Source organism: Schistocerca nitens, chromosome 8 (genome assembly GCF_023898315.1).
Source record: "Schistocerca nitens isolate TAMUIC-IGC-003100 chromosome 8, iqSchNite1.1, whole genome shotgun sequence".
Taxonomy (NCBI): domain Eukaryota; kingdom Metazoa; phylum Arthropoda; class Insecta; order Orthoptera; family Acrididae; genus Schistocerca; species Schistocerca nitens.
The window spans coordinates 211,906,790-211,917,702 of NC_064621.1; positions in this window are offsets into that span (position 1 = coordinate 211,906,790).

A 10,913-nucleotide genomic window follows, 5' to 3' on the forward strand; every position below is an offset into this window, starting at 1 on the left:
GGATTGTATATTTCATACTAACAATGCAGAGAAAAATTGCAAACATTGTTTAATTAAACTGCAGTATTATACAAGAGAGAAATACTTTACTTTGGTCATTCCAATTGAATCTAACCCCCAATGGCATTTTCTGATTTGTTGCCAAATAAGCTGTTTCTCCTTTATTTCCACAAATATTATCAGAAGTGTATTATTTAGTTTTTTAGATTTTTTAAAATTCACACTTATTCAGAACTGCACTGAACACAAACTACAGAAGAAACTGGTTACTTGTGCACAGATGTTTAATTCATGATGTGTTAAAAGGAACTTAAGCAGACTCTGTTTCATATTTTTTATTATTTGATCAGTTTTAATTCATGTGGAAATAATCATATTACATGTGCTTGATTTGGACAGAAGGATGAAAGGAATGTAGGGGCTTAATGTCCTGTGGACAATAAGGTGATTAAAGATGGTATGTGAATAGGGATATTCTTTATGTCTATGTAACAGACTAACAAAGCCATCCTGATAGATTTATTTACTGGATAACTGAATAGCTATCACAGACACATAGTAATAAAATATTTTGAAATTTATGGTTTCATAATTTTTCTCAGTGTATGTAACATTTTAAAACATAACACTGCCATGGCATAAAAGGGAGCTTCTGAAATGATGTGCACACTAAATGAAATCATACAGCAAGAAACCCAAGATCACACAGTGATTCTTAATCTCATGAAAAACCACACTTTTGGGTTATCTTAACTAAATAACCTAAGCTTACATAGATAATAACAAGACTGTCTTCTGCCGATGCCAATGAGTTAACACATACAATGGGACCAATGTGCTATAGAAGGTACACATGTAAGAAACTCTTTACAGAATATATTTGTGTCTACTGCTGATATTGAACAAAGCCATAAAGAAATTTTTCTTCTAATCTGGTACTACTGTGCATCAAGAAATATAAAAATATGTTCAGCCTCATTTGAAAGAAAGAAAACCTGTGCAGGAAAGGGAACATAATAATACTGTGATAATCTAAAAATGAACTATGTGGTGATCAGACATCAGTTTTTTTTAAATCCTGTTAGACATCTAAAAAATTATGCGAAGGTAGTTTTGAAGGACCAAGTCATTCTGTTAATGACGGATGACTGAAAAGAACACATTAAAAATATTCCTCTATCTTTATATGAAGAATACTTCTAATTTATATAAAATTATAGTTATTGCCTTATTTCATATCTGTCTTTGTTAAAATGAAATTATAGACTGTAGTCTGTATTACATACAAAGTTGCATGTATGCACATAAAAATGGAATACATAAAGCTTTTATTTCTATTTTATGCCCATTTGTTTTATTTATTCTCTGTCGATATGAGATAAAATGTTCTGTCCTCTCTCACAGCTCATAGCTCTGCTTTCTTTATAAAGTCATTAGTATATACAGATTACAATTTTGTTCAGGAAATCAGTGAATTACTGTATTGTGTTATTCTCTTACTATCAATGATGAGCTGGACAGAATTTTTGGATGATTATGGAGCAAATTGGAGATATCTGCATACTATAGTAATTTTAATTGGAGTGGATGAAGATAGATGATTGAATTATAACACACACATCATTGTCACCGTTAAAACTATATTGCAGATAAACACACACTTACAATGTATGGTACAGCACTACCATCACATTATTGTCTTTACATTGAGATGTTTTGGTGTGAACTGCTACGATGCGCCAAAGTGCACACACAGAAAAGAGAATCATAAGCTGGAAATCCCTAGATTTTCGAGTGCTCTGCAAATGTCACTGAATTCAAATGATAGTCACTGCATTAATCAATACCTTGTATTGCAATACAAGCTCGGAGGACATCACAAGAGAATAACTTAATAGTTTAACACTGCTAAATTCCAGTATTAAATATAAGAACTTAACTGGTAGGTTGTCCAACAGGAAATAATACTTATTTTAATTCTAACATGTCTCTGAATCTGTCAGTTTTAATATCACTGAGACCTTTGGTTAAAATGTCTGCCACATTGATATAAGTTGATACATTGTATTGAACTGGGGATCTAGAAACGACGGAGAGGCTCTGTCACCACCATAGCCTTCAGTGGTTCACAACCCTAAAACAGGCTACAGCAGTCCACTCACTCCACCGCTATCCCACACTGAACGCAGAGTTACTGTGCTGTTCGGCCCCCAGGAACATCTCACACCAGACAAGTGTAGCCCCGGGAACATCTCACACCAGACAAGTGTAACCCCAAATGTTTGCATGATAGAGTAATTATGGTGTACGCACATGTGGAGACAGTGTTTGAGCAGCAATTACCGACATAGTGTAACTGAGGCGGAATAAGGGGAGCCAACCCGCATTCGCCAAGACAGATGGAAAACTGCCTTAAAAACCATCCACAGACTGGCCGGCACACCGGAACTTGACACTAATCCGCCGGGCGGATTCGTGCCGGGGACCGGCACACCTTCCCCCTTGGAAAGCAGTGCATTAGACCACATGGCTAACCAGGTGGGCTAAGTTGATATGTACTTGAACTTAATGAATTGGATAGATAAAAAAAAATCTACTCACCAAGCGGCAGCAGAACATACACATACAAGACAGTTATAATTGACAACAGAGGCTCCTTCTTGAGGTAGAAGAATTGAAGGGAAAGGAAGAGCAGTGAAGGAAAAGGACTGGAAAGGTCTAGGAAAAGGGGTACATTTCACAAAAATTACCCAGAACTGTGGGTCAGGGGAGGCTTACTATACGGGATGAGGAGAGAAGATTGATTGTTGGGGACTGTATCGGATGAGATTTGAAAACCTGACAGCTTAAAGGTGGAAGATAGGGTAATATGCAGACAGAGATTACTGATTAAACATAAAACATGAGTTAATAAGAGTGAAAAGCTAAGTGCATTGTATGTAACTGAGGTGTGAGGTAGGGGCGGTGAAAAATAGACAGGAAAGACAATGAAAGGTGTAGAAAACTAAAATGGAGTGAAGCAAAGAGTAGCTACAGAGGAGAACACTGAGAAGGAAGAAATCAACATAAATTAAAGACAGGTGGGTGGCGAGAACCTAGGATATTGTAGTGCTAGATTCCACCTGTGGAGTACTGAAAAACTGGTGTTTGGGGGAAGAACCCAGATGACATGTGTGGTGAAACAGGCTCCGTGGTCACGAATGCCATTTTGTAGAGCATGCTCAGCAACAGGATATTGTCAGTTGCTAGTATACGAGGTTTGTCTGGAAAATACGTATAAAAGTTGAATAATAACTTTATTTTACAATTATTCAGGTATTACAATATGGTCTCCTTCAAAGTACTCGCCCTGAGACGTGATACACTTCTGCCAATGTCGTTTCCACTGTTGATAACATTGCTGAAAGTCTTCAGTTGTGATGTTGTTCCGTTGCCGTGTTGTTTCCGCCTTGATGGCTTCCACATCTCCCAAGTGCCACCCACGAAGCACCATTTTGCATTTTGGGAACATGAAGTCACACGGGGCTAAATCGGGTGAATAAGGCAGGTGGTCTGTCATGGTGATTGAGCTTCAGGCCAAAAACTCACGCACAACGAGCGACGTGTGAGTGGGCGCATTGTCATGATGAAGGATCCACCTGCCCCCTTTTGCCAACTCTGGTCGAACTTGGGCCACACGAGCTCTGAGACGTGTCAGAACTTCACATAAAAATTTCCGTTCACTCTCTGGCAGGGAGGGACAAATTCTGACTGTCAATCTATGGTCTTTAAGAACACAAGCCCAAATTTGTTCAACATTTGCATCGGAACTCGCTGTCGATGGGCATCCTGGGCGAGGGTCATCGTTCACTTCTTCTCGGCCATCCCAGAACCTTTTTAACCACTTGTTCATGGTTGGTTCCTTCAGAGAATTGTCTCCATAAACCTGTTTCAAACACTCATAAATCTCACGGCCACTCTTGCCTAGCTTTGCAAGAAACTTGATGTTGATGTGCTGTTCCTCAATCAGAGAGAGCTCCATGCCAACGGCAGGTGAAAAAGGGTAACTGTCAACAAGCTGCCGCACACTCCCACCTTCAAGCAGAGTGCTCTGACTCGAACTGAGTGTTGATGGGATTGATTACAGCAGTAGTCCCACCTGGCGGTGACTGCAACTTGTAACATAAAGACATTATCAACTTTTATACGTATTTTCTGGACAAACCTCGTACACCCTCTGTCTATGTCCATTCATCCTAATTGATAATTTTGTGGTAGTTGTACTAATGTAGAAGGCTGAACAGTGTTTACATAACAGTTAGTATATGATGTGTCATTTCGCAGGTGATTTTCGCTTTTATAGTATATGTTTTGCCAGTTACATGGCTGTTAAGGTGGTAGCAGGAGGGTGCATAGGGCAAGTCTTGCAACAGGGACAGACACAGGGTAGGAGCCGTAGGGAGATGGGTGCAGAAGGAGCATAGGGTCTGACAAGAATATTGTGAAGATTTGGAGGGTGATGGAACTCTATTCGCCAGCCGGGGTGGCCGAGCGATTCTAGGCGCTACAATCTGGATCCGCACGACCGCTATGGTCGCAGGTTCGAATCCTGCCTCAGGTATGGATGTGTGCGATGTCTGTAGGTTAGTTAGGTTTAAGTAGTTCTACGTTCTAGGGGTCTGTTGACCTCAGAAGTTAAGTCCCATAGTGCTCAGAGTCATTTGAGCCATTTGAAAGCTATTCTAGGTGTGGTGGGCAAAATTTCAGACAGAATGGATCTCATATCTGGGCATAATTTTAGAAAGTCATGGCCCTATCAAAATAGCTGATTAACACATTACAGACAAAGCTAATACTGAGTCATCAATGGTGTGCTCTGAAGTTGCTTTTTGGAGGGATCAGCAGTACCAGGATGGAGTGATGGCCCAGGAAATCTGCTTCTTAACTAGGCTGGAGGTTCAATTATGTGCAGTGACGGCTGAGGTGAGAATGGGGGTGTACTGCTGTAAAGAGTCTGCATCCAAATAAATATGTTTGCCTCGTATGCCAATGATGAATGGGAGGGAACATTTGACATGGAAAGGATGGCAACAGACAATATGTAAGTACTGTTGTTTTTTGGTAGGTTTAATGTGAACGGAAGTGTGTAGCTGGCTTTTGATCAGGATGAGATCAACATCAAGGGAAGTGACATGGGATTCAGAATAGTACCATGTGAAATGTAATTGGGAGAAGATATTCAGAGATTCCAGGAATTTTAGCAGCTCAGTAAATATGTCATCAGTGTATCTAAACCACACCAGGGGTTAAATATTTATGGATCACAGGAAAGCCTCCTCCAAGCTACCCATGAAAGGGTTGGCATAGGAAGGAGCCATCTCCGTTCTCATGGCCATACCCATGATCTGTTTGTATGTCTGCCCCAAAAAGGTGAAGTAGCTGTTGCTAAGTATAAAGTTGATCAGTGTGAATAGGAAGGATGCCATAGGTCTGGAATCAGGTGGCCCCTGACTGAGGAAATGTTCAGCAGCAGACAGACTATGTATGTGGAGGATGTTGGTATAGAAGGAGGTGGCATCAGTGGTGACAAGCAAGGTGTGTGGTGGGAGTGGGACGAGCACAGATTTCAGACGATCTAGGAAATGGTTGGTATCTTTGATGTAGGAGGGAAGTCTTTGTACTATGGGTTGCAGGTGTTGATCAGCTAAGGCAGATGTACTTTGGTGAGTGCTTTGAAGCTAGCAACTGTAGGACGACCAGGATGATTGGGTTTGTGGATCTTAAGAAGAAGGTAAAAGATGGGAGTGCGAGGTTTGGGTGGGATGAGAAGTTCTATCGATTGAGGTGTTAGCCTTATGAGAGGCCTGAGGTTTTAAGGAGGGATGACAGGTCAGTTTGAATCACAGGGGTGGGATACTTATGGCAGACATACTCCTTTCAGTCAAGTACAGCAGTGGTAGATCCTTCGTCTGCTGGGAGGATGATGATGGAGTCATCAGCTTTTATGGGATGCAGTGCCTGGGGCTCTGCAGAGGTCAGATTAGGGTCATGTTGGAGGGACCTGAGGAAGGGTTGTGAAGTAATGCTGGATGTGAAGAATTCTTGGAAGGCTTGTAAGGGACGATTTTGAGGTAGTGGTGGTGGATCAAGTTGGGATCATGGTCTGAATTGTTCAAGGCAGGGTTCAATGTCAGGTCTGCTGTTGGAAAGGTTTTGGGATTGGGTTGGAAAGTGATATTTCCAATGGATATTACATGTGAAGGAAAGTAGGTCCTTCACCATAGCAGCATGATCTAATGCAGGTTTGGGGCTGAAACAGAGACCCTTAAATAATATAGGTAATTCACGAGGGGAAGGTGCTTCAGATGAGTCTGGGTATTTTGACATTGGTCTCTCAATGTATATATTTCTTAAAGTCATTTCTTGTTAACAATATTAGCTTATTCCCAAGAATAAGCAGCTTTCACTCGGTTAATACTCAGAAGAAATCAAACCTGCATTTGGATCAGACTTCCTTAACTCTTGTGCAGAAAGGTGTGCAGTATACTGCTGCATCCATTTTCAATAAGCTACCAATCAAATTCAAAAATCTTAGTATTAATCCATGCACTTTCAAACTGAAACTAGTTTCCTCATGGGTCAATCCTTCTATTCTGTTGAGGAGTTCCTTGAAAAATTAAGCTGATTCTTGTTGTATTGTTGATTGTATTTACTTAAATTTATGGACTGACTTTTTTTGGGTTCATAAACATTTTATTTTTATCTGTTATTACTTTTAAGTTGTAATTGCGTCTATTGACGTGTTCCATGACCTTGGAGATTTGCTCCTCTTTGTTTCTATGGAACTTGACATGTAAATAAAATAAAAAAAATGAGCAGTTAAGGGCATTGTACTGCTGTGACTGATTCTTCGAATTATGGGTTATTCTTGGTCTGGGAGGCAGTGGTGAAGGCTGTGAGATGTTAAGGAGGTTGGCCAAGCTCGGTTTGTAGGAGAGGAGTGGTGGCTGATGGTGTGGTTGTTTAGGGAGCTGCAGAGGGACAGGAAGGGAAACACCACTTTTCAGGTAGTTTAGGAGAAGCTGGAAATGCTTTCTGAGGTCAAGTCTGGCGTGTTGTTGCTGTTTAAGTTGGCTTGGCGGATGATACCATTCAAGGAAACATGAGAGGCAGATAATTGTAGAATTTTGTAGAAGGATAGAAGTCTGGTAGAGTGGAAATTGGATGATGAGGCATACAGGTCACAGATTAGGTGGGTAAGAGCAAGAGGCTGCTGTATTTGGAACCGTAAAGTAGCCAGGTGTAGGGTAGGATTGCGTCCAGAAACAGAGACATTCAATGTTAGGCCTTTTGGAGCATCTCCAAGGGGCAAGCAGATTTCAATAGTGCAAAAGCATGTTTTCTAAAAGAATGGATGTAAGATGAGATGAGATTCATCATGGCAAGAGAGGGCAGCATGGAGAGTTAGAAATCGTGGAAATGGTGTGGTGTCACCGCCAGACACCACACTTGCTAGGTGGTAGCCTTTAAATCGGCCGCGGTCCGCTAGTATACGTCGGACCCGCGTGTCGCCACTGTCAGTGATTGCAGACCGAGCGCCGCCACACGGCAGGTTTAGAGAGACGTCCTAGCACTCGCCCCAGTTGTACAGCCGACTTTGCTAGGAAAGGTTCACTGACAAATACGCTCTCATTTGCCGAGACGATAGTTAGCATAGCCTTCAGCTACGTCATTTGCTACGACCTAGCAAGGCGCCATTACCAGTTTATATTGAGATTGTAATTATGTATCATCAAGAGCGATGTTCTCCAATTATGGATTAAAGTTAAGTATTCCATAAGCTTTGTACTTTATTTATTAGACTCAACTCCTTTAATTGTTCCAGACCTCACGCCAGTCTGCGTGAGCTTAAACGTGTGCATTTCGGCCTCCTCTAGCAACACGGTGTTGGCTCTTCTGCCAACACATCAAATGGCAAGTAAATAAATAAGCACAGGGTGGAAAAGACAGAAAAACGGAAGAAAATCAAGGAAAAAAGTCAGAAAAATTAGAAAAATTCATATGAGAATGAGGGCAACAAAAGTCAGTTAGTACGGTTTGCCGAAAAGCAAATGTACAAAAAAGTGAAGAATTACATATAAAAAGGTAAGGGGATGGTGGGAAAGAAAACATCTGTCAAGTTTGCGAATAAATCGGTGAAAGATGTTTGAGAGAATGTCATGCTGTGTAATGAACCATCATAAACTGTTGACTGAAAATTTGTAAATAACAATTGAAATGTTATATGCAAATAAAAATGGACCTGTCCAAGAGCATGGAAATCAGTACTAGAAAAGATGTAGGAGCAAAGCGTTGATTAATCTTGGTGGTACAGATAAATAAAGAGATTAAAACCATGCTTTTTTACTATCAAAACTAAGGTCTCAGATTATTTTTCTTGAAACCTGCTTGTTTCTTGAGTTACTCCAAGAGGCTTAACATTGAAAGTCCCTGTTTCTGGGTGCAATCCTACCCTACACCAGACTCCTTTTCAGTTCCAAATACAGAAATCTCTTGCTCTTACCTGGCTGATCTGTGTCCAATATGCCTCATCAGCCAATTTACACTCTACCAGACTTCTCTCCTTCTACAAAATCTTACAGCTATCTGCCTCTCATGTTTCCTTGAATGGTATCATCTGCCAAGCCAACTTCAAACTGCAACAACATGCCAGACTTGACTTTAGAAAGCATTTCATGATTCTCCTAAACTGCCTGAAAAGTGGTATTTCCCTTCTTGTCCCTCTGTTGATCCCTAAACAGCCACACCATCAATCACCACTCCTCTCCTACAAACTGAGCTTGACCAACCTCTGTAACTATCTAAGGGTCTCAATTTCCGCCCCAAATCTGTATTTGATCATGCTGCTTTGATGAAGACCTACTTTCCTTCACATTTAATATCCATTGGAAATACCACTTTGCAACCAAATCCCAAAACCTTTCCAACAGCGAACCTGACATTGAACCCTGTCTTGAACAATTCAGACCCCGATCCCAACTTGATCCACCACCACTAACTCAAAATCATCCATTACAAGCCTTCCAAGAATTCCTCACATCCAGCATTACTTCACAACCCTTGCTCAGGTCCCTAATCTGTCCTCGGCAGAACTCCAGGTTCTGCATTCCCTAAAAGCTGATGACTCCATTATTATCCTCCCAGTAGACAAAGGATCTACCACTGCAGTACTTGATCAAAAGGAGTATGTTAGTGAAGGTCTATGCCAGTTGTCTGACACCTCTACATACAGCATATGCCATCAAGATCCCATCCCTGCAATTCAAACTGACCTGCAGTAGTAGTAGTAGTAGAGGGGTTTGTGGGCGCACGACAGCAAGGTCTTCAGCGCCCGTTCAGTATCCTAGTGAGACGGGTGTCAAGAAAAAAAAAAGCTCAGAACATTTACATAAAACGGAACATAAAACACGGGGAACAATCATTGGAAAATATGTGCTCACCCACACCGAAGCGTGGGATGAAGCAGGGCGTCAGCAGTAAAACATGGACAACACAGGAAGAAAATGAGAGAGGGAGCTAAAACAATGCAGCAGATGGAAGTGGCTGGCTGACCGCAAGGAAAAAAAGGGAGGAGTCAGCCACTCTGCAATACACTAAAACCTCCAGCCTAAAAGTTTAGGCCAGAGTCCAGACACATCACAAAACTTAAAAACCCTAGACACACACGTCTCATTGTTAGCTAAAACACAAGGCAGATCCCCATCAACTTGTGCTGCTGCCCTTGCATCACGGTATAAAATGCAGTCTGTTAAAATGTGCCGGACAGAGATGTGCACACCACAGGCATCACAAAACGGAGGATCCTCCCGCCGTAATAAATAGCTATGCGTCACAGGACAGTGCCCGATCCGAAGACGTGTGAGGGCCACCTCTACCCGCCTGAGCAACCGGCAGGAGGAACGCCACGGCCGAGTGGTTGACTTTACCGACCGCAGTTTATTGGCCGTCACCGCCAGCCATTCGTCCTCCCACAACTCCATGCACTTCCTGTGGAGTGCAGCGATGACTGACTGCAAGGGGATAGGACACTGGACCACATCCTGCTCTCTGCAGGCCTCCTTGGCAGCCCGATCAGCCTGTTCATTGCCCCATAGGCCGACATGACCAGGCACCCAGCAGGAGACCTCTTTACCCCGCTGTTGGAGCAAGTACAGTTGGCCATGTATCAGCTGGACCATCTCCTCCGTTGGGTATAGGTTCTGCAGTGATTGTAAGGCACTAAGAGAATCGGAGCAGAGAAGAAATCGATTGCCCCGAACACGATTCATCTGCTCCAGTGCCTTCAGGATCGCGTGGAGCTCCGCTGCGAAAACGGTATATTCAGCAGGGAGGCGAATCCGGGTAACATGATCAGGGAACACCACAGAACAGCCAAGGGAAGTCTCCTGTTTGGAGCCATCAGTATAAACGACAGTGAAACCATGATGCACATCTAAAATGTTAAAAAACAGTGACTGGAATGTAAAATCTGACGTGCCATCCTTCTTAAAACGAGTCAAATCTAAAATAAGTTTGGGTCTTTGGAGGAGCCAAGGTGGAGATCTGCTCCAACCGCGACGTAAAACACGAAGACCAGCCATAGACATTGCAGCGAGGCAATCCTGTGCGCGAATCCCATAGGGCTGCGTCGCACGTTGCCGGTTATGAAATAACCGTGCCAGAGGAGGCTGAGCAACGGTATGGTATGCAGGGGTGTATGGTGTGGACAAAGTTGTATACGCCTGGCGGACCGTAAGTAGCTGTCGCCGCATATGAAGTGGCGGTTCACCAGCCTCTGCACAGAGGCTTGGTATGGGGCTAGTTCGGAATGCCCCAGTGGCCAACCGAAGCCCTTCATGGTGCACAACGTCCAAAATCTTTAAGTAAGAAGGCCT